The sequence below is a fragment of the Hylobates moloch genome, unplaced genomic scaffold (genome assembly GCF_009828535.3).
Source record: "Hylobates moloch isolate HMO894 unplaced genomic scaffold, HMol_V3 SCAFFOLD_10, whole genome shotgun sequence".
NCBI lineage: Eukaryota > Metazoa > Chordata > Mammalia > Primates > Hylobatidae > Hylobates > Hylobates moloch.
Window position 1 is genome coordinate 77104895 of NW_026652285.1, and position 24233 is coordinate 77129127.

General features: G+C 44.1%; 1 long non-coding RNA gene across 1 annotated transcript; it reads right to left on the reverse strand.

The window, feature by feature from the left end:
* Positions 1 to 2882: 2882 nt before the first annotated feature.
* LOC131384453 (uncharacterized) lies at positions 2883 to 21726 on the reverse strand. Its single transcript, XR_009215314.1, has 4 exons — positions 21624 to 21726; positions 20756 to 21241; positions 17271 to 17370; positions 2883 to 3118 (listed from the first exon to the last, which is right to left on the reverse strand). It is a non-coding gene; the product is annotated as an uncharacterized LOC131384453 (long non-coding RNA).
* Positions 21727 to 24233: the final 2507 nt, after the last annotated feature.

Consider the following 24233-nt stretch of genomic DNA (forward strand, 5'->3'; position numbering starts at 1 on the left):
ACTGTTGGGGAAGATCTTGTCAAGAAGCAGGAGCCTGGAGATAGGGAAGAGGTATTGGAGTATCACTGCCAGGGGCAGGAACCAGCCCGGATGTGCAACGCAGGAGGCCAGAAACAAGGATTCTGCCTTAAGAGTGAAGGTTCTGGTAGAGGATTTCATCTCCAAAAGGGCCAGCTGGAGTAAACAGAATTCAGGGAATCCCAGGAGGCAGGAGCCCCATTCTAGGAACTAGAATACAGGGTGACCTGAGACTAGGCCAGAAGCCGTAGTCCTCAGAATTGGTCCCAGAGCCTGCAGCCAAAAATTCTGACTTCAGCTGTGGGGGTGAGAAACCCTGGGGGCCATTTGAAGTCAGGGAAAAGCTGAGGAGGCAGTCATTGAAAGCACTACCAGGTTCATTCTTCCCTCCCTCCTCCCTTTCTTGGTTCCTTCCTTCTTTTCTTTCTTGCTTTCTCCCTTCCTAGTTTGTGTCAGGGAAAGAGGGAGAGATTTTAAAAATAACGAAATGACGCTCTCCAACCTCAAGGAGCTTGCAAACTTGAGGTGAATAAATCTTCCCACTTAAGTAAATGACCAAGTGCTTAGGTGCTAGAAAATTAAAATCCTACAAAAGAAAGAAGGTAAAGTTTGTGTGTATGTTCAGTAGTTATTCCCTGCTTTTTGTGTTTCACAGAGAGAAGGGAATTTCCATATCATTTCCCTGAAAGGCAGGGGCATGGAAGAACTTCTGAGCTTCTCTACACCCCAAAGGAAGGGGAGACTAGCCTGATTGATAAATTTGCCCCCACCTGTTCTGTGTCCTTTATGTAGTCAGCCTGTCCGCAGGTGATTTTCATTCTGGTCTGCCCTGTGGTGAGCGTGACCAGGCACATTTTGTCCTGCACAGGGAAGCTGGCAGTTTTCCAGGGTAAGCAAAGATTGGAAAGGTGTGTCAGAAAACCCATTTGGCTGCAGGTCAAACCACACTGTCAGCTTTATCAACAAATCAAGCTGACACTTTGATCTCTGTTGGTCTGCCTCCTGGTCTTATTTCTTAGTAAATTCCAAACCCAGAAGGAAAAACCGGGAATGGTCCTTGTTGGCGTCCCCAGCCTCTAACGTAGGGCAGAGGGCTTTGGTTTGCGTCAGTAGTCTGGAAGGAGGAGCTCAGCCTGGTCACTTCTGCATTGGAGCCTAGAGCCTTTTTTTTTGCCACGGTACTCTTAAGCCTGTAGCAGCCACTGTTGATCTGGAGGCCTTAAAAACAAGTTTGGGCCAGGTGCGGTGGCACACCCCTGTAATCCCAGCTCTGTGGGAGGCTGAAGCAGTCAGATCACCCGAAGTCAGGAGTTCGAGACCAGAGTGGCCAACATGGTGAAACCCTGTCTCTATTAAAAATACAAAAATTAGCCTGGCATGGTGGTGCATGCCTGTGATCCCATCTACTCGGGAGGCTGAGACATGAGAATCACTTGAACCCGGCAGGCAGAGATTGCAGTGAGCCGAGAACGTACAACTGCACTCCAGCCTGCACAACAGAGTAAGACTCTGTCTCAAAAAAAACAAACAAAACAAGTTTGGTCTCCTAATTTCATAAAACTCTGAGTACCCAAGAGTCACCCTTGAAGAGGAGAAAGGGATGGAAGGAGGACCCCTCCCCCATGTTGTACAATGAGCAGAGTCAGGGCAGAAACACAGAGTTCGCTGAGTTTAGAGACACGTGAAGAGCGGCCTTCACAGGCTCTCACCTCTCCCTGATTGTATATACGTGGGCTTTTTGCTTCTTTGCTTTTGCGCAAGCTGTTGACTCTTTCTGAAATTTCTTCTCTCCATTATTTTCACCTGCAAAATCCATTCTGAGGAATGCTGTTTCTTCTTAGCAAGTTCCTGCACATTACTTAAAACTCTCAGATATGTACTCCACCAGGAACCCTTCCCTGAGATTCCATCCACACCCTGCACTCAGTTGTTTACCTGCTCCTCTGAGTGGTCATTATACCTTGACATTCCATTCTTTCAGCTGAAGGGCTCTAAAGCCTTGCACCATTTGGCCACCCTCTGTCTCTGGTACATCTCTACTCTTCTTATTCCAGCCACATTGGTACAACCTGCCTCAGATACTCTTCCTCCTGCCTCTCTATAATTACCTGAAAAGCTCCTTCATCCTGTAATACTCCCTCCGTTGTGTTCGCTACAGAAGCTTTCTCTGACCCCAGAAAGAGTTTATTGCCCTTCACCCTCTATCTTGAGACTTTGCAATTTTTTTTTTTTTTTGAGACGGAGTCTCGCTCTTTCACCCAGGCTGGAGTGCAGTGGCGCGCCGCGATCTCGGCTCACTGCAGGCTCCGCGCCCTCCTGGGTTCACGCCATTCTCCTGCCTCAGCCTCTCGCGTAGCTGGGACTACAGGCGCCCGCTGCCTCGCCCGGCTAATTTTTTGTATTTTTAGTAGAGACGGGATTTCACCGTGCTAGCCAGGATGGTCTCGATCTCCTGACCTCGTGATCCGCCCGCCTCGGCCTCCCAAAGTGCTGGGATTACAGGCGTGAGCCACCGCACCCGGCCGCAATTTTTTTTTAACATACCTATCACAGCACTGAACACACTACTTTACATAGAAATGTTCTGTTCATACACCTATCATCTGAGCTAGACTGTGGGTTCCTTTACCACAGAGACCTTTCTTCTCACCAATCTTGAGCTTGGGACTTAATAGATACTCATTAAATGTTGAATAAATGAATTAATGAGTATTATCGTTTTTCTACATGTGTGTTCCTCCTACTTTTTTATGAAGTCTTTGAGGCTAGGAATAATGGCTTACTTATAACTTATTCCTGATAGCTAACTTAGTGCCTGGTATATAGTAGGCGCCCAATAAATATTTTCATTGAATATACATGGATGAATGAATAAAGTCTTTTGTTAGTATCTCCAACCTGATATATCCTTTCCCTCCTTTGAAACCTCAAGCACCTGGTGTTTCTCCTGCGGCACTTTCTTTAGCTTGGACTTCTCTCATTTTCTAATCCCCGCCAGTTGATGGTCAGCTCTTTGAAGCAGGAGCTGGGCCTTATTTCCTTTGGTGTCCCCTGAGAGTCTGTCACAGCGTGGGGCATATAGCAGGTGCTCCAAGTTGAACTGTTCTGAGAAAAATGAAAGTATCTGTGATTCAGAGCCACCATCCCAGCAATGAGAGTCCCAACAGCTATACATATTGAATCTCTTAATAACACCACTTTGCTTCATGCACAATTAATGTAGCCAAACTCTGGGTGATACAGGCAAGCAAAGTTGAAAAGACCACATTATTATTATTATTATTATTTGAGACGGAGTTTCACTCTTGTTGCTGAGGCTGGAGTGCAATGGCACAATTTCAGCTGCAACTTCTGCCTCCCGTGTTCAAGTGATTCTTCTGCCTCAGCCTCCCGAGTAGCTGGGACTACAGGCACGCGCCACCACATTCAGCTAATTTTTTATAGTTTTAGTACAGACGAGGTTTCACCATGTTGGCCAGGCTGCTTGAACTCCTGACCTCAGGTGATCCACCCACCTTGGCCTCCCAAAGTGCTAAGATTACAAACGTGAGCCACCGTGCCCAGCCATGAAAAGACTGTATTATTTCATATTTGTTTTAGCTGTAATGTTCTGTACTCATTGGTGCTCAGTCAATATAATTTTCAAATAAATAAGGACATGAGGCCATCTAAGTATGGATGAGCCCCAGAGTACAAAAGCATAGCAGAAAGATGAAAATCACATCAGCCCCTGAGGAGAAATAAGAAAGTAGCCCCACGCATTCCCCTTCAGGGTAGTGACTTTAAAAGAATTAAAAAACTTGTTTTTCTCCATAAAAGTCTTGAGTGCAAACATGTAGTTTGAAAACTATATGCTTTGAACTTCAAAACGTTAAGGTTCCTGTAATCTGGCCATAGCTAAATAGAGAAGAGCAATCCTCAAGATTAGAATCTCAGTTGCGGGGATTTTTCTTGTTGGCTTTTTGCTTGGGCAATCATTCATTCTACTCCCTTCCTCTTTTTCCTCTTTCTTTTTGTTTTTCTTTCATTCTGCATATCTTTATTGAGTGTTAACTCTAAGCTAGGAACTCACTCTTCTAATTGCTTTATACTCATAATTTCCCACAAACCTCATGACAACTGTGATGTGGGTATTAATATCTTCACATAAGGTATGACAAAACTGAGGCTCAGATTTAAGAACTTGTCTAGGGCCCCACAGCCAGTAAGTGCTGGGATCATATTTGAATCCAGGCCTCAAGTTCCAAAGTTTGTATCTTGTTTCTTAATTCCTACATTATAAGTCCCCACTATACAGATCAGTGGTTCTTCTCTCACATACCTTACAGACAGCTGGGAAGACAGACAAGTGGGTCGGAGGTTAGCAAAGAGTAACTCTGGAACACAGAGAAGGTCATCTGTGTCGGGGGCTGGGGGCGGGGAGGAGGATGGGCAGTGGCTTCCCAGGAAAAGGGTCACTCAAATTGAGATCTGAAGGGTAAATGGGGGTTTGGTCGATCCAGACAGTAGCATCATCTGGACAGAGGTACAGCAAGTACAAAAACCCTGGGGGGTGGGATGCAGCCCAAAACATTCAAGGAACTGTATTTCTTTGGGTAAAAATCTTAGTCATTCTGTTTTCAAATCGTTATTTTTTTTATATAGCTCACAGTGGCTAATTGTCTGTGCTTTTGTCCAAAAGTGCTGAAGTGTAAGGGTAAGTGGTCATTGAAATGAATTAAGGTTTTCATGTCGGTTTCAAATGCTTTTGAGATGATCAGTGCACTCTGATATCCAAATAACATAGCAAAGTGGTCAATGCCACGTGCCCTGCTGGTCCACCAAACTCAGATAGCTGGGAAAGGGCGCTAGGATCCTTTAGGGACACAAAAATCCAAAATCCAGAAGGCAAAGGAATTATCATATATCACTTGCACAGGATATGTAACTAAATCATTTTATTCTCGTGATATCAGTCATGAAATTTGAAGTTAATTTAAAAAGAAATGATTCCAGGAGTCTCCTCAAACACTCAAATTATATTAAGATCTAAGGTAGTAGGTGCATGAGGATCCATTATACTATTCTCTCAATTTTTTTTTTTTTTAAACAGAGTCTCGCTCTATCGCCCAGGCTGGAGTGCAGTGGTGAGCTCTCGGCTCACTGCAACCTCTGCTTCCCGGGTTCAAGTGGTTCTCCTGCCTCAGCCTCCCAAGTAGCTGGGATTACAGGCGATCCTGACCATGCCTAGCTAATTTTTGTATTTTTAGTAGAGAGGGGTTTTCAGCATGTTGGCCAGGCTGGTCTCAAACTCCTGACCTCTGGTGATCCACTGCCTCAGGCCCCCAAAGTGCTGGGATTATGGGCCTGAGCCACCATGCCTGGCCACTCCCTAATTATGTATAAATTTTTCATAATAGTTTTCTTTTTAATTTTTAATAGACTGTTTTGGGCTGGGCATGGTGGCTCACGCCTGTAATCCCAGCACTTTGGGAGGCTGAGGCGGGCAGATCATCTGAGGTCAGGCATTCGAGACCAGCCTGGCCAACATGGTGAAACCCCATCTCTACTAAAAAAAGGTACAAAAATTAGCCGGGCTTGGTGGCACGCACCTGTAATCCCAGCTACTCAAGAGGCTGAGGCAGGAGGATCATTTGAACCCGCAAGGCGGAGGTTGCCTTGGGCCGAGATTGCGTCACTGCACTCCAGCTGGGGAAACAAGAGTGAAACTCCACCTCAAAAAAAAAAAAAAAAGACTGTTTTTTAGGGCAGTCTTAGGTTCACAGCAAAATTGAGCAGAAGGTACAGTGAGTTCCCATATGTTCCCTGGCCCTACACATGCACAGCCTCCTCCACTAGCAATGTCTAGTACTGTAGTAGTTTTGTAAACAATATAATCTTTCAATCAGATACAGATTACAGGTGCTCTATTTATTTAACGAACGTACAGTGAGAATCTCATCATTTGCCTGGCGTTTTGCTAGATTTTAGGGCTATAACAGTGAGCAAAACAAACATGATCCCTGCCCGTAATGTTGTTTATATCTGGAGGAGAGAGATCCATTAAAAGATAATTTCACCTGGCACACGCCTGTAATCCCAGCACTTTGGGATGCCAAGGTGGGTGGATCACGAGGTCAGGAGATCGAGACCATCCTAGCTAACACGGTGAAACCCCGTCTCTACTAAAAATACAAAGAAACTAGCCGGGCTTGGTGGCGGGCGCCTGTAGTCCCCACTACTTGGGAGGCTGAGGCAGGAGAATGGCATGAACCCAGGAGGCGGAGCTTGCAGTGAGCCAAGATTGTGCCACTGCACTCCAGCCTGGGCAAGAGAACGAGACTCCGTCTCAAAAAAAAAAAAAACAACAACAAAAAAAACACGATAATTTCACAAAAAAACTAGTTATAAACTATGATGAGGGGAAGCAAAAGATGCTCAAAGGTGTATGATAAGATTACTGCCTTAGTATAGGTGGTCAGGAGAGGCTTTGCCAAAGAAAATCAACAGGTAAACTGGGATCTGAAAGATAAACAGGAATTAACTAGGCAAAGATGGCAGGGGAAAGTGTTTTAGGCAAATGCAATAGCACATGCAAAGACTTAAGGCAAGAAGGAGCCTGACATATTTTAGGATCAAAGTTGAGCAGAAAATGACAGAGAGATGAGGCTGGAGAGCCAGGTGGCAGCCAGAGCAATTGGGTGCTACAGGCTATGTCCAAGTGTTGTCTTTGCTTTTACCCAGAGTGATAGGAAATAGTGATGGGTCTTATGCAGAAAGTGACACAAATCGATTTTGTTTTAAAACAATGGCCCCCCAGAAATGATGGTATTATAATAAAGTGGTGATAGTAGGAAGGCAGAAAAATGGGGGGATGCCAAAATAGTTTATGAGGTAGAAGCAACAAGACTTGGTGTTTGCTCCTCTTCATAAAGTTAGGAGAGTGTTGGGTTTCTAGGCTTGCAAAATTGAATAGATTATGGTGTATGTACTGAGATAGGAGCAAGGGCGATGGGAAGACAAGGAGTTTGCAAGGACTTTATAGCTATTTTTTCTTTCTGTTTCAAATAATAACCACTCTGTGCTAGGCACCATGGTAGGTAATTCACATTCAGTATCATACATGCCCTCTTATCTGATGCAATAGGAACTGGCAGCAGGTTGATTCCCGTACTACCATGGCTCAACAGGCTTTAAAAGATTCCAGTTACTGTCCTCTGTTATAATTTCTAGTGCACATTGTTTATTACCTAGGTACCACCCATTGGCATATGGATTTAGGAAGCTCAAAGTATTGTTTCCAAGTCCTATCCCACTTCTTTTTTCATGTGACTCACTAGGTAACTCCTATACCATTTTTCCTCTCTCTGAACTATGCCTACTCCATGGTAACAGGTTTAACAGGTTTATCTAGGCATCTTTCCCCTCCCACTTCATGGTCAGTTAAAGTCCTCTTTATCAGGTCTGGTGATCACTGGACAAGCATGTTCTCAAACTCTTCGTGGTAGAAGTTCATCTTCTTTGATCCATTATTCCAAATCCTCCATCCCATTACAGTTCCATTTTTCTCTGGCCTTGCTTACCTTCCTAAGGCACTGCAGTAATTTGCCCACTGTTATAGAAATCAGTCCCCAAATTCTCACTTTCCATTTCAAAGCCCTTATCAGAGTAGACTATTGCATTATTTCCATCTTTATTCTAGACTGCCTCTCTGTTTCTCTGAGGCCCTTCTGTTATTGGTTCTCATTAGTAGCAACCAAGAGCATACAGGATGTTTTCATATATGTTGCCCCATTTAATCCTTACAACTCTCTTTAGTCCCCTTCCTCATGCCTAGCATATAATAGTCATCTAAATATTTGTTGAATTAATGAATGAACTGGGCCAGGTGCAATGTATTCTCAGCACTTTGGGAGGCCAAGGCAGGGGAGGATTGTTTGAACTCAGGCATTTGAGAACAGCCTGGGCAACATAGCTAGACCTGATGTCTACTAAGCATTTTTTAAAAGTTAGCCAGGCATGGTGGTGCACACCTATAGTGCCAGTTACTTGAGAGGCTGAGGAAGGAAGAGCACTTGAGCCTGGCGGGTCAAAGCTATAGTGAGCTGTGATTGTGCCACTGCACTCCAGCCTGGGTGACAGAGTGAGACCCTGTCTCAAAAAAACAAAACAAAACAAAACAAAAAACAACTCTGTGTTGCTGGAAAAGCAAAGAATTTTTTGTTTGAAGAGAGATCAGGCTCTAATTTCCATTTTAATAGTTTTAACATTTGTTTTCATAAATAACAGCCCATCTATAAACTGTTAATACTAATTTTTAACTATTTATTTATAATAGTATAGTTGATTCTGTATGAATGAGTATACTATTAAGTATGAACTTGATACTCCTAAGTGAATTATTGTTTAAATTACAGACAAGACTATACACTACTAGAAAGTAACAATTTAAAATTAGAAAATAAAATAGTTGGCCAGGCGTGGTGGCTCACGCCTGTAATCCCAGCACTTTGGGAGGCCGAGGCAGGTGGTTCACGAGGTCAGGAGTTCGAGACCAGCCTGGCCAAGATGGTGAGACCCCCCCCGTCTCTACTGAAAATACAAAAATTAGCTGGGCGCAGTGGCGGGCGCCTGTAATCCCAGCCACTTGGGAGGCTGAGGCAGGAGAATCGCTTGAACCTGGGAGGCAGAGGTTGCAGTGAGCCAAGATCGCGCCACTGCATTTTAGCCTGGGTGACACAGCAAGACTCCAACTCAATTAAAAAAAAAAAAAAGAAAGAAAAGGAAAAGAAAAAGAAAAAAGAAAATATAATTTATTTCATGGTATCTCCAAAACACACATTTAGAATTTTAACTTTGTACATTGAACATAGCTAGATGACTATTTTTATAATACTTTAATGCCTCTTCCAGGGTTGCGTCAGACAGCATGTCTTTGCCTAGATAGTGCCATATTATTGTTTTGTGCATGTGGTTAGTACTTTATATTTACAAAATGCATGCCAATCATATTATTAGTATTTCAGCAAAGCCCTACTGTGAGTTAGCTCAGCATTCCTGAAGACAAGCATAAAAAGAAGTATGCAGTTATCAAGAGGATGCTGACAGGGTTCAAGTGAAATATTGATGAACAATAGTTCACTTTATTCAAAACAGAAGTTTCTCTAGATACATTTCAGCAGAGCTGTCAAAACCTCTTTCTGTATCATTTGACTTGCCAGCCTTAGAAATTAACCCTAATTTTCAAAGAAATAAGTGATTATTATATTGGATCTTACTTTCAATGTTACGGCTTATGTTACTACTTAAAACTTACACACGCAAAGGTCGAAGTTTATGAAGGCAATGTTTAAATCCTTATTTCACATATGATAACTCACTTGCATTCTTAGCCAGAGAAACTTTTTGAAAGTCAGATTAAAGTAAAAATTAGATGACCTTGTGGCAGAGAATCAGAATCATTCAACTTAATGGATTTGGGAGGGCCTCAAATTGCCTGGAATTTGCCATCTTAAAGATGAAATTTTAGTTAATTAGCCCAAAACACTTACCTATCATTACCTATATACAGACCAGCATAGTCCAAGAACCCGATCTAACGTAAGAGACGGCCCCAGTCCATAAAGGACTCAAAGAAAGAGAGGAGCAAACACAAACGAATGAAGTGAAATTATTTGTATCAGTTAGGGATTGTATTTGGCTGCCCTGAACAAAAACCTGACTACGAAGGCGTAATCCAAAACAAGTTTCTTTCTCTCATGTACACAGAACCTTACAGGTGGGCACTGAGGCTGGTATGGAGGCCTCGTGATGCCACCTAGGATTCGGGTTCTCCCTGTGTCACGGGCTGAATTGCGTCCCTCTCCTCCAAACTCATATGCTGAAGTCCTAAACCCAGGACTTCAGAAAGTGACCTATTTTGAGATAGGGCCTTTAAAGTAGTAATTAAATTCAAATGAGGCTGGTAGGGTGAGCCTCCATCCAATCTAATGGGGCAGTTGGACCCACAGAGAGACGCCAAGGGAAAGTTCACAAAAAGGAAAAGTCATGTGAGGACACAGCAAAAAGGTGGCCATTTGTAAGACAAGGAGTCAGGCCTCTGGAGAAACCAAACTTTCCCACACCTCAATCTTGGAATTCCATGAACTGTGAGTCGTTTATGCCACTCAGTCGGTGGTATTTTATTACAGCAGCCCTAACAAACCGATACACCCTGTTGATTTGCTTTGGCAGACTCCACATGTGGCCTCAGTTTCATGATTCAAGATGGAGGCTCTACCTCCAGCCTCTCATCCTTGTTTCAGACAAAAAGCAGCAGAAACACGCTGAGAAGGAAGGGGATGACAACACAGACATCAGAAAAACAAGACTTTCTGGTGACTTCCCAGCAGACTTTCTCATAGCTTCAGTGGCAAACCTGAGTCACAGAGTCTTCCACCCCACCCCCACTCCTGCCCAGCACTGTGGGAAATGGGGAGTAATGTTTCTTTTTTAAAAAATAAAAACTAGGCATATTGCCATCCCAAACGAAACTAACGCTCTGCTAACAATGAAGAAAGGACAAATAAATATTAGGTAGGCAACCAGCAATGTCTACCATACTAGTTGTTTGAAATGTGAATGATAAAGACACATGAATGCATTGGTGATTAGACCAATTAGAGGAAGAAGAGCTGGGCTAGGAGCAAAGGACCCAGACCCCATAACCCTGGCTTTAGGTTCTGCTGCTTCTATTTTCTTGCAGGTTGATTTTGAGAAATACACTTCACGTTCTTCAGCTGCTGTTTACTGTCCTGGAAAATAAGGATCATAAGGCTTTTCCTGTGTCCTCTCTCAAGGTTGTTATAAAATTTCAATGTTGATAAAAATACAAAATTAGCTGGGCAGGGTGGCACGTGCCTGTAATCCCCAGCTACTTGGGAGGCTGAGGCAGAAGAATCACTTGAACCGAGGAGGCAGAGGTTGCAGTGAGCCAAGATGGCGCCACTGCGCTCGAGCCTGCTCCAGGACTTCGTCTCAAAAAAAAAAAAAAAATAGATTTCAAAGTCGAGTAATGTACATAAAGTGCCTTGTATAGTTGTGATGCAAGCATAAGCTGCATGTGGAGTATATTTTAAATGTTCCCAAGTGTGCACAAGGAGCTACATTCAAGAATGTAATTCCAGCATTATTTTTAATAGCCAAAATTTGGTTTAAAAAAAAACTAAACAAAACCAAATGTCCATCAACAGAACAATAGATACATTTTTGTTAATTCATGTAGCGTGGCATAGCTTACAACAGTTAAAATAAGTAAAATTTGACAAAGCTAGGTGGTAGGTACTAAGGTATTTGTTACGCGACTCTGTTTTTTTTCTGTATGATTGAAATAGTTCCCAATTTTATAAATTAGCCAAAAAGAAAAAAAAAAAAAAGCTTTGGGCAGTGTTTCTCAATATTTGGTCCACAAACCACCTGCATCAAAATCACTCCAGATAAATGCAGATCGCTGGACCCCTGCTAGGCCTAGGACCGGAGAAACTCTAGTCTGTGTTTCAAACAAAGCTACCAGGTGATTCCTAGAGGACAATTGAGGCAGGGATTGGGAGGAGAAAAGAGTTCCATAGAAAATGATAAAACCTGGGGCTGAGGGAAGGACTCAGGTAGAGGCTGGGGGAGTGCTGAAACTGTCATACCCCTCAGAGGCTAGAGTGGAACACTTGAGCTGGTTCTGCTGGACAGAGACATGGAGGGGAGTTCATTAGTGAGCAGCATCTATTAGTTAGGATTAAACTGTGAGACATGGAGAACCCCAAATATCAGCGGTTTAAGTGGAAAAGCCTCGTATTTCCCTCTCGTGTGAAAGAAGTCTGGAGAAGCCAGGTTTGCTCCACACTACTGCTCTGCTTGCCACACCCACCTGTTGGCCTTAGATGACTGTTGAGCTTCAGTCACCATGACCCCATTGCAACCAACAGGAAGGAAGAAAAGGAGAGAAAATGGCCTATTCCCTCCCATTAAGGAAACTTTCCAAAAGTATCACAAACTATTTCTGCTTATATCTAGAGTGTAGTCACATGGCCATTCCTAGCTGGATGGAAGACGAGGACACTTTGTGTTTTATTCCAGATGGCCAAGTGCCTACCTAAAAATGGGGGTAGAGGAGGCTTTATCATCATTGAGAAAGAGATGGAATTAGGAGAAGCCTAGTGGCTTCTGTCACACAAGTCCAGACGGTTAAGAGCCTATGACAGCCTTGTTGAAAAGATCCAGTAAACGGCTGTGAAGACTACAGGATCTGAGAGATGCTGGTCAGGTGATTTCTGGTGTAGCATTTAAGCTAGATCCTCGCTTCTCAAGTGTAATTCATGGGCCAGCAGTATGGACATCACCTGGAAGCTGGCTAGAACTGCAAAATCAGGCTCAACCCCAGCCCTGCTAAATCAGAAGCTGGAGTTTAATAAGATCCCAAGTATGGGGCTAGAAGATCTCAGAAAAGAGAAAAGTTAGAAACTGGGGAGATTGGTAGCACAGACTAGAGGCGTGGGAGTCTTGTAGGTAAACTGATGGTTGGGCTTCTGTGTGCCAGTTGGCTCCTTAAGGAAATGAATGTGAGGCAGGAAAATAGGGGGTTAGGGTAACCAAGGGTTAAGATATTTGTTATGCTACAAATAGCAAAAGAACAGCAGGTGCAGCCAGTTCTAGGCAAGATTAGGCAGCATACAGGCCACATCCTCACTCTTGTGATAACAAGATAGAAGTTTCCACTTTAGCCTCAGATTGACCACAGGCCAAGTCTCCACTTCAGCCTCTGATTGGCCGCAGGCCAGTTCTTCATAGGGTATAACCAACTGGAGGCCTCTGAAGGGCACCTAGGGGTGTTACCAAATTCTTTTAGTTTAATAAAAACTCTAAAGAACATGGCAATCCTTCCATGCTTGGTGGCTCACACCTGTAATCCCAGCACCTTGGGAGGCTAAGGTGGGCGGATCACTTGAGGCCAGGAGTTGGAGACCAGCCTGGCCAACATGGTGAAACCCCATCTCTACCAAGAAAAAAAAAAAAAAAAAAACAGAAATTAGATTTGTGTGGTGGTGCACACCTGTGATCCCAGCTACTCGAGTGGCTGAGGCAGAAGAATCGCTATAACTGGGAGGCGGATGTTGCAGTGAGCTGAGATCACACCACTGCACTCCATCCTGGACGACAGAGTGAGACTCCATCTCAAGTGGAAGAACATTGTAGTTGGGGCTCTAGAGCCGCTTGCTGGAGCCTGCTCCCACTCTGTGGAGTGTGAACTTTCACTTCAATAAATCTGCACTTTCATTGTTTCTGTCTTCTCTCATTGCTTAATTCTTTTGTTGTTTTGTTTGTGCATTTTGTTCAATTCTTTGTTCAATGTGCCAAGAACCTAGACAACTCACAGTCAAGACTTTCCATCCTGTAACAAATGCAGAGGTGGCCAGAGAGCTGAGTGCTTCAACTCAGGGATGAGAGTGGAAGAAACTGCCAGAAAATAACTAGGAACAAGAGAAAGAAAAGCACTTGGAAAGAAAGCGTCTTGAAAACAAACTTTAAAAGAGTATCAGTGAAATACAGATTCAATTACCCTGCCCTGTGGACCAGGCAGTCCTTAATCCTCACAACAACCTTGAGTGGTAGGAACTATGATTCCCATTTCAGGTGATGAAACCGAGCTTCAGAGATGATGGCTTGCCAAGATCACACACTAAATACTGACATAGCTCACTATAACATCTTGTAGAGATCTGACCAGTTTACAAAGCATGATTAAATGCATTAGCTCATTTAAGCCTCACAATTACTTTGTGAAGTAAACAGAAAGTGGCTGTTATTTTAATTTTGCAAGTAAAGAATTCCAGGACTTTTGATTCTCAGTCCAGTGTTGTTTTGTTTTTCTCTCATTTTTCTTCCCTTATTTCTTGACACATTGATGATAATGAAGAATAGATGTGAGTACAGGATTCCTCAAACCTGAATTTAACTGTGTTTGTGAGGGTCCAGCTCAGGGACAGACATTCAGTAAACCCTCCAATGATAACTGATAGTGTTGTTTTTCTTATAATTACAACGATTGGCTTTGTCCAATAAAGCAATATTTATAAAAGTAATTTATTAGAGAAGTACAGAAACCAAATATGGAGGGGAAATTTGAATGAAGATACGATGTCAGAAATGAGGGAAAGAACTCTAAATAATACTTCAGAGCCTGAACTTTGGAGTTAGACAAGTTGAGTTCACATGCCAGCTCTGCTGCTTATCAGAATGGGGAGTTTGGGCAAAGTGGCTAACAGCCCATCGCCTCCACTTCCTCATCTTCAAGGCTGCTACTTCACGAGATATTATTATGAAGATTGAAAGAGATAAAGTACATAAGATGCTAGCCCAATGCTCAGAATAAATATTTAATAATTACAGCTATTATTAAATCCTGGTTATGGATGGAAGAGTGGACTTGGTAAAAGTCCAAGCCGCAGTAGGTTTGAGAATAAACCTACATTGACTGCTTGGAGTGTTTATCAGTTTGTAGACTTCATTTATATCAACTTTAAAAAGGATAATCTGTCTTCCTCAGGCCCACCGTTTTTACATTCTGATTATAATTAACTTGCCTTTTAATGACGCTGCATTCATGACTGATGTTTCCCAGTTGTAGATTTTTTAATTCCTGTATTTCTCATAAATGTATTTGGTAACTGAATCTAGCAAATGAGTACAAAACAAAGAGTCATAGCCCTTTACCTTTAATGTCTATGAAGTGAAAGAGATCAAAGGGGAAACTCTGAACTTACTGTCTCATTTATGAGAAGCTTTGGCACAATTTATGAAGGCAACAGATGTTCTGCTTCCTAGAACCTTTTTGTTCCATCCCCAAAACCTATATTTTCCTTTAGTGTATTGATTTCTTGTTACAGAGAGCAGGAATGGCTATTAAATATCTTTATTTGGGAGCTTGGGGGTGCCAGAATGTGAGAGGAAAAATGCATCAGTAGCTAAAGGACAGTTGATGGGGTGGGTGCAGAAGGGCCCAAGAGAAGGTAATCTGTGTCTGGGAAATTATTTACAATTTGAAAGGCACAGAGACTTGCCAGAGGAAGGAAAGAGGGAGCAAATGAGAAAAGCATCCCATCACGCTGAGCCCTTTGATGGATGAGGAAGATACTTTAAAAGATGAGAAAGCCCTTTCCCCATCAGCCAGATGGCTCATCTAATCTCTCTTTGTAGCTAGCAGCAGAGGGGAAAGATCCAGTGTAAAAAATTATGGAATATCTGTTGGGAATAAGCTGATGCAAACCAATCACAAATCGAAGTGTTTTTCTTTTCTGTTTTGATGAGGGGACACTGATTTCTCTTTGGGGGTGGGATTGGATTTTGACTACCAAAATGTAGCTGGAAATTGAGTTGATGAACAATGTTTCAAACACTGTTTCTCTCAGCAATGCAAATAACATTTCTGTGGTGTATTTATAGTTTCAAAGCATCCTCACCTGCATTCTCTGATTTTATCTTATAAATAGCCCTGTGAGGTAGGTGTTAGTATCCTCATTTTATACTTGAGATAAGTGAGGCTTACAGAAATTAATTAACAACAGTCTCCAAACTTGGGTCTGTTTTACTATACTAGCTTTCTTTGGGTCTTCCAACAAATGGCAATCTATGGCCACAGTTCCCACAAAGAGCTTTCTTTTTCTTTCTTTTTTTTTTTTTGGTGGGGGGAGGGGCGGGGGGCATCTCTGCCAAGCATCTCCTAGATTTCCATAATGTTTTCCCTCCAAGCCAATTCCATGATCCTTGGCATCTCTCAAAGGCCTGAAGAGCCCATCTGAGGTTGCCTGGAGTGAGGGTGAGTGCTAGGAGTGGAAAAGAGTGGCACAGTCCTATGAGCCACTAAGCTACTGCTTCCCTTGGCTTCAGGGGACCTGTGTCCTGGTGACATCACTGTCCCCTTGCAGTGCCCTCTCTTGTATCCCCTTAGAGCCCCGGGCTGCCTTCCAGCCATCTTAAGTATCCCATCCCTTCAAAGTCTGTTTACTTCCATCCCCCTCAGGACATCTCAGCCAGGAAAGCAATCACTTTTTGCACATTACTAACTCCTTAAGATAATTTCTAGCTTAGAGAACAAACAGCCAGGGAAGACAGTGTCTTCCTTGGCCACACTGGACATGCTCCATGGGCAGAAAGCCTCCAGGCTTGAAGCTTCTTCTCCACTTCCTCGCCTCCTGATAACTTCCTGGCCTGTTGGAACCTCTTCCATAGTCAGTGGTCAATAAGCTTAAAATTGTGCCTACACCCAGAGGACAGGGAGTCTTGCATCAGCTTGGCAGTACAGAGTAATGCCAGCTATAGTTACAGAGACCAGAATAGTTGTTAGTTAGAATATAGATGTGCCTGTATTTGAACTTGGGTATCACCACTTGCTAACTGTGGTACGTTCTCTGTGACTCAGTGTATGCATCTTTCAAATGGGGTAATAATAGTACATAGAGAGTTATAATGAGGATTAAAAGTGTTATATATGTAAAGTGCTTAGAACTGTTCCTGGCATAAAAAAAGCTCCGTAAGGATTAGATCAATTAAAGTGTTTAAATTCTACTTTTTGAAGTGCCTACTCTACGCTAGGCTCTTTACAGCTGAAATTCAGATGCCAGCTGGAGTTATCCTGACCCCTCAGATGGAGATAAGTGGTTTAGACCTCCTTTTCTATGGATTATGGTAAACCAAATCATCTTCCCAAGAGTTCTTTGAATTCCAAAGGGTTCCTTATATTTCTTGATTAGTTCAGGCTCCCAACACCAGCTTCTTCAGAATTATTCTCATAAGGGATTGTTTTGCTGTAGTCCACATTGCATCTCACAGATGTTTAACTCAAATTAACACTCACACGAGACTTAGCGAGAAATTCACGTATGTAGTGACATTTACGAAAGTTTGGAAAAAAGGAGGTTTTACATTACAAAAATCCCGTCAATTTTATTTATTTATATATATTTTTTGAGATGGAGTTTCGTTCTTGTTGCCCAGGTTGGAATGCAATGGTGAGATCTTGGCTCACCACAACCTCCACCTCCCGGAACCCAATTAATTTTAAATTCAGTATCAGTCATCTCTATTCTTTAAGGCCTTGGACTAGGTCCACATTTTAAGATCTGGCCTCCTGCTGAATTCCTTAATCTTTCTCTCTTCCTTTTCCCTAGTGTCTCAGTCCATTTGGGCTGCCATACCAAAATGTCTTATGCTGGGTAATTTATAAACAACAGAAATTTATTGCTCACAGTTCTGGAGGCTGAGAAGTCCAAGATTATGGTGCCAGCATGGTCATGCTCAGATGAGGGCCCACTTTCTGACTCATAGATAGTACCTTCTCACTGTATCCTAACATGGTGGAAGGGACAAATAACCTCCCTTAGTCCTTTTTATAAGAGCACTAATCCCATTCATAAGGGAGCTCTCCCCATGACCTAAACACTTCCCAAAGACCACATGTCTTAATACTATGGCACTGGAGATTAAGTTGAAACATGTTAATTTTGGGGAAACACATGCATTCAGACCATAGCCCCTACTATCTTTCCTCCTTATGCCTTCACTCCAGGTTGCCCCAGACTCCAAAGTCTTGTTCCATAATGCAGAAAAATCCATTAAGTTCTCTCTAACCAGCTGTTTAAAAATCTGGCCAGCTGGGTGCAATGGCTTACACCTGTAATCCCAACACTTTGGGAGGCTGAGGTGGGAGGATCATTTGAGGCCAGGAAGTCGACACCAGCCTGAGCGATGTATTGAGACACTGTCTCTACAAAAATTAAAAAATTAGGTGCAGTGGCATGCACCTGTGGTCCCAGCTACTCAGGAGGCTGAGACAGGAGGATTACTTGAGCCCAGATGGTTGAGGTTGCAGTGAGTCATGATTGCAACACGGCGCAACAGCCTGGGCAAGAGAGCAAGACCTTGTCTCAAAAAAAAAAAAAAAGAAAAAAAAACTTGGCTAAACTTTTAAAGACCACTACTTCTGTCACTCAAAAATCTTGCTAAAGATTAAAAAATTATTCTTTTTAAGGACTTCATTAAATTATTGGCCAGAAATTAAACTCGTTCTCATTTGTGTTTGTATGTAGATGGAAAAGAGAAGAGGATTGTTTTTTTCTTGGAGATAGAGTCTCATTCTGTTGCCCAGGCTGGAGTGAAGTGGCACACGCTCTTGGCTCACTGCAACCTCCACCTCCTGGGTTCAAGCGAGCCTCATGCCTCAGCCTCCTGAGTGGTTGGGATTACAGGCATGAGCCACTATGCCAAGCTAATTTTTGTATTTTTAGTAGAAACGGGGTTTCACCATGTTGGCCAAGTTGGTCTTGAACTCCTGAGCTCAAATATTCCGGCCGCCTCCACCTCCCAAAGTGTTGGGATTACAGGCATGAGCCACTGCGCCCAGCCAAGGGTGGTTATTAAACACACATTGTCTCAATTAGTTCTCCCAGCAATACTGCAAAGTAGGTCTGATTCCCCCCAGTTTTATAACTGGAAAAACTGAGAACCAGAGAAATTAAAGAATACACTCAAGGTCATCTAGTTGGGAAGGGGTGAACAGAGTCAAGACAATGGGACCACATCAGTCTGACACCGAATCCCTCACTGTTTTCATTACACCACACTGCCTCATATGTTATGCTTGGCCTTATGAATCTGAAGTATCCCAAGGTGATGACAGAGATTAGAGGAGACAAATGCAGCTCCTCCCTGAGGGAGCCAACTGCATGTTGGACAACCCCAAGCTGTTTCTGCTGGCTGCCATGTTAATGTAGATGTCTTCATACACGATGCCCAGACCTGAGCCCAGCCTTCCAGGTGGGATCTGACCAGAACACAGGAGAGCAAAACCACCCACTATATTCTTTACTCTGGATTTCTAGTTACGAAATCTGAGGTGCCTTTGGCTCCTTGAACCCAAATTGCATTGCTGATTCTTTCCTGGTTTTCAGCCAGTGGAAACCCCTAAAACAAAGGTCCCCCTTAAGTTCTGGTGTCAATCCCGGAGTGGACCCTTGCTTCACCACTTCTTATGAGAATTTAGGCAACTCAGCTCTCTTATTTAATCAAGGGTATCATTGATTGCACTAAAAGAGACAACAATACTATTTATCTCATAAAACTGTTAGAAGAATTAAATGAACTAATGCATGCATGATGCTAACCCAGTATCTGGAACATTGTAAAGTTCAACAAACATTAGATGTAATAGTAATACTTACAAATGCCCATCTCTTCTCCCACTTCCAGACAAATTTGATCTCTCCTCTTCCCCATCTTCCCCCACTCCCAACACATACACACACAAACCCATTACTGAAATGCACTCTCCTAAAGCAGAAAATCTGGCCTTAGGAACCCTGGATTCAGTTTTTTTTTTTTTTTTTTTTTTTGAGACAGAATCTTGCTCTGTCACCCAAGCTGGAATGCGGTGGTGCAATCTCGGCTCACTGCAACCTCTGCTTCCTAGGTTGAAGTGGTTCTCCTGTCTCAGCCTCCCAAGTAGCTGGGACTACAGGCATGTGCCATCACGCCTGGCTGATTTTTTTGTATTTTTAGTAGAGACGGGGTTTCACCGTGTTAGCCAGGCTGGTCTCGAACTCCTGACCTCAGGCAATCCGCCCGCCTCAGCCTCCCAAAGTGCTGGGATTACAGGCATGAACCACCACGCCTGGCTGGATTCAGTTCTATCACATGCTAGCTGCATGACCTTGAGAAAGATGCTCAACTTCTCTAAGCTGCAGTTCCTTCCTCTGTAAAATGGAAACCATAATGGTGTATTGACTTAACTCACAGCATCATCACGAGGATTACATAAGGTAGAAATATAAGGAAGCTCCATATTTATTGGTACATTATTTCCATTGTCCTTGTAATGATGTTGGTAGTTTTTTAAAAAACTAATTACAGGTCTTTATACTAATCTCTATTAAAATGTATAGACTTATTTACGATTTATCAGATTAACATTGCTGCTCTATGTTCAGCCTTTGTATTTTTTTCTCATGCGATACATTTATCTGTGAGTTTTTAAAAACTCTATTCATATTAAAATGACAGCATAGGACCCCTATCCCTGCTAGTCACAAATTTTATTTTATTCATTAACAATAAATCCACAACAATTGGCTACATTATACACTGTTCTGGGGGCAATGGCAGAGTCAAAGAAATAAAATTTGGGGTGTGTGCCCTTGAGTGTGTTAGTCCTCTGGGGAAATGACCTACATTCTTAACCTTAAATGTTAATATCTTTTTTTTTTTTAGAAGGAGTCTCCCTTTGTTGCCCAGGCTGGGGTGCAGTGGCGTGATCTCAGCTCACTGCAACTTCCGCCTCCTGGGTTCAAGCGATTCTTCTGCCTCAGCCTCCTGAGTAGCTGGGATTACAGGCATGTGCCGCCACGCCCGGCTAATTTTTATGTTTTTAGTAGAGACCAGGTTTCACCATGTTGGCCAGACTGGTCTCTAACTCCTGACCTCAGGTGATCCGCCCGCCTCGGCCCCCCAAAGTGTTAGGACTACAGGCCTGAGCCACCGCGCCCTGCCCAAATGTTAGTATCTTGAAATAGTTATGCATCATGCCAAAGACATCTAGAAGACCTCAAACTCTCCAATCACAGAACAAACTTGTAACTTCGATGGCAGTTGTCCTTAACAAGATTCCCTGCGGGCCCTCTCTGAAATGGAGGAGACGTGACATTATAGAATTGCAAAATCTTAGGATTCATCACCTAACTTTAATGCTTCAGGGTTTGGAGATCATTCGGACTAACCCTCATGTTTTACAGTTGAAGATAATGATACTGGAGAAGGACTTATCCCAAATCACCCGTCGGTGGCAGAGCCTAGACAAACCGATGTCTCCTCCCTTCACTCGTTTGGGGTTATTGCTGGACTGCAGGGACCCGAAGTAAGTAGAGAGGGGTATAGGGCACTGGAAGAAGAGGTATTTTGCAGGAGTCTGTTTTTTCCTGCTCCCAAATCGGTGGGATGTCAGCGAAGGATGGGTCTCTGGAGCAGAGGAGCTAACAAGGTCTTCTGAAAACCATCACTGAGGGTGCTGTGGTTGGGAACTCGAAACCTTGCCAGTCAAAAGCGTTTCTGCGAATGTGGTTTCTGAGGGCGAGGAAGCCCTCCCCCGCCCCAGAGCCGGCCCCGCCCGCCGGGTGCCCGACAGTAACCCCGAGGCGTGCGGCAGCCCCAGCTGTCTTCAACGTAGCCACTGGAAGACAAAAACCAGAAAATGTGCGCCTTCTCATTTGAAACCTGGTCTTTAGGTCCGGCCCCTCCCCAGGAGGAATGGAAACATTTAGTTTGCGCCCACGTGGCTCTTCCGCGGGCGTGTGCTCCACTCTGAAGCCCGGAGCTCTGTCCGGAATAGGCCAGACAGAGCTCCCTTCCCATCTGCCTTTTGCAGGAAAAGGGATGTGGGGCAATCGGCACAGCTGAATAGGGGCCAGCTGTGGGAAAAGGGAGAGCGTGACAACAGATGGGGGGAGGAAGGAACGAAGGGTAATGGGGCGTCAGGGCCAGGGTGGCAGCTCAGAGGGCCCAATGTCGCCCCGCCAGACCCAGAAATTAGGGCACGTCTGCAAAGCTCACACCCTCCATTTGAGAGCCGAACCGAAACCATCACAAGATAAAAGCTCCGGACTCCCAGCCGGGGCGGGCAGAGGGCGGCGCGCAAGCGCGCGGGGCCCCGAGTCTGACCTCGAGTTACCCCGCGCGGCGAGTCGCGGCGAAGTAGGTGAAAGGTAACTAGCAGACGCTGCTCTGGGCGACGGCCGCGGCGCGCGTGCGCGGGGCTGGGCCCTTGGGTTCCGTTCTCCCCCAAGTTTCTCCAAGTCTGCACTTCGCCAAACTATGGGTGTGTCGTGGGCCAGTGCATGAAGCGATGGAGTGGGGACATCGAGCCGATTTGGAAAATTCCTACCACCCACTCTCTGTGGAGAAGTGAGGTCCAGACGCGGTGCAGGGGAGAGAACCACTTACTGAACGCCATGTGTGTGCGCGGTGGGCATGGTGCTGGGCGTCCGTCTTTTAATTCTGACAACCCTTTGAAAGACCTCAAAATGACCTCTCATGGAAGAGGAAACTAAGGCCCTGTGAGTTCATTTAATTTGCCCACGGTCATCCAATCAGTTAAGGGCAATTTCCATGAAGGGTCCGAGCTTCAAGGTGGGTTTTTGGCCCTAAAACACACAAACGACACCTGTAGCACATTTGGCAAGGCACCCTCATAGGCATTACTCATTCCATCCTTACCAAAAACCTATGAGGTAGTAGGTGCTGTGACTCTTTTCTTTTTGCAGATGGGGAAACTGAGACTCAAGGAAGTTGTTCTAGAATCCCATAGAGAATATCAGAGCTGAGATTTTCTGTCCTATTTTAGAGAGATAAAAAGCTGAAAGCTCAAAGTCACGTTCTCCTATCGCCAATCTGAAGACCTGTGAGAGCTTCACGCTCTATGGGATGTGTGGCCCAGGCCATGCTAAAGACAAAGAAGTTTTCATTACTGGAGGTCTCGTTTGCGGGTTTCCATTACAAAATTACAAAATGATCAACCCTTATAGAAGACAGTTGGGTTGTTCACTTATTAAGAACAGGGACAGAGTGCACTGCTCACAGTTGCTGAATTTGGTGTTCGTTCGGTGAGCTTATAGCTGAATGAACTCATTTTCAATCCCAGATTATTCAAGGGGGAAGCTGCCTTTGTGTCAGGCAATGGGTGAAGTAGCTTGTTTGTGACTTTTCCCAGAGGAGGGTTCTTGCATTCACGCAGCAAACATACTTAGCATGCACTCTGCGGTGTTTATATAGCTGGAAAACAGATGGGAACTTCAAAGGACAGGAATGCCTTGCTTCTCTTGAAAATTCTTCTCTGAGTATTTGTCTTAGTCTTCTCGTGCTGGGTACTTAAACAACAGACATTTATTTCTCACAATTCTGGATGCTGGAAGTCCAAAATCAAGGTGCAGCAGATTTGATTCCTGTTGAGGCCCCACTTTCTGGCTTGCAAACAGCCATCTTATCACTGTATGCTCTTGTAACAGAGACTTCTCTCTAGGGTCTCTTCTTATAAGGCATGAATCCCATCGTGGGGGCACCACCCTTACGACCTCATCTAAACCGAATTACCTCCCAAAGGACCCACCTCCTAATCATCATACTGGAGGTTAGGCCTTCAACTTATGAACTGGGTGGAAGGGAGCACAAAAATTCACTCATAACAATCCTAGATGTCTGGATGTTTGCCTACCTCCGTGCATGGTAGAAGCCATGTAATCCCCCTACCCTGTCAGAGTTTCCTGTGACACAAGAAGTAGATCACCCAGGGAGGGGCACCGGAACCCAGTCACAACTCCTCCCACCCCACCAACCCCTTGGTGCCTCAGCTGCTCTTCAGAATCACAAAGGCCAGAAAACAGAAGCAGCTCTCCTCCTCTCCTAGGAGGCCTTGGAAACAGAGGGAGATGCAAATGGAAATTCCCCAAAAGGGAAATGCAAGGGAAGCAGAAAAAGCTGCAGCAAAGTGGGTCTGCCCCCGCTACCCTCATTTCTTTCCAAGAATCCCCTCCCTTGAGTGTGCCGTCAGAGAATTGGAATGTCACTGCCCTGTCCCCCAAGTCTGTGTTGCTGCTCAGGCTGATAAAGACAAAGACTGCAATTGGACTCGCTTTGCCCGAATGTAACCCTGCCTTGAAGCCTTCCTGAGGTGACCAGGGGAGATCATGTGCTGCCTGATGCTGTCAAGATGCCTGTGTGAGCTGCCTGCCTGCTGGTGTTGGCAGGAAGAAGGCTGCTTGGGAACTTACATCAGCACACTGTGGAGGGTTGAGAGCTTTGGCCATGCTGGGCCCTGTGCTGACACTTGTAGTTGAATTCCCTCCCATATGATCCTCCACAGCCCTATGCAGTAAGTATGAGTATGAAACTGAGGCTGTGAGGATGTAAGCGATTTCCCCACATCACCCAACCAGTAAAACGCACGGCTGAGACTCAGCTCCTTTCCTGCTCTAGGCATTTAAACCCAACACCCCAATAGGACAGGCTCTTGCAGCTGGCTGGGAAAATTGTCCCTAGGTTTCTTCCTTTCTTCCCTAATTATCCCAGAGAAATTTCAGTAAAAATGTAGAACAAGGAAAATTCCAGGCCTTACACACAGTTAAATAATGAGTGACTTTATAGAGGAATGAATGAATGAAGGCAGAGAA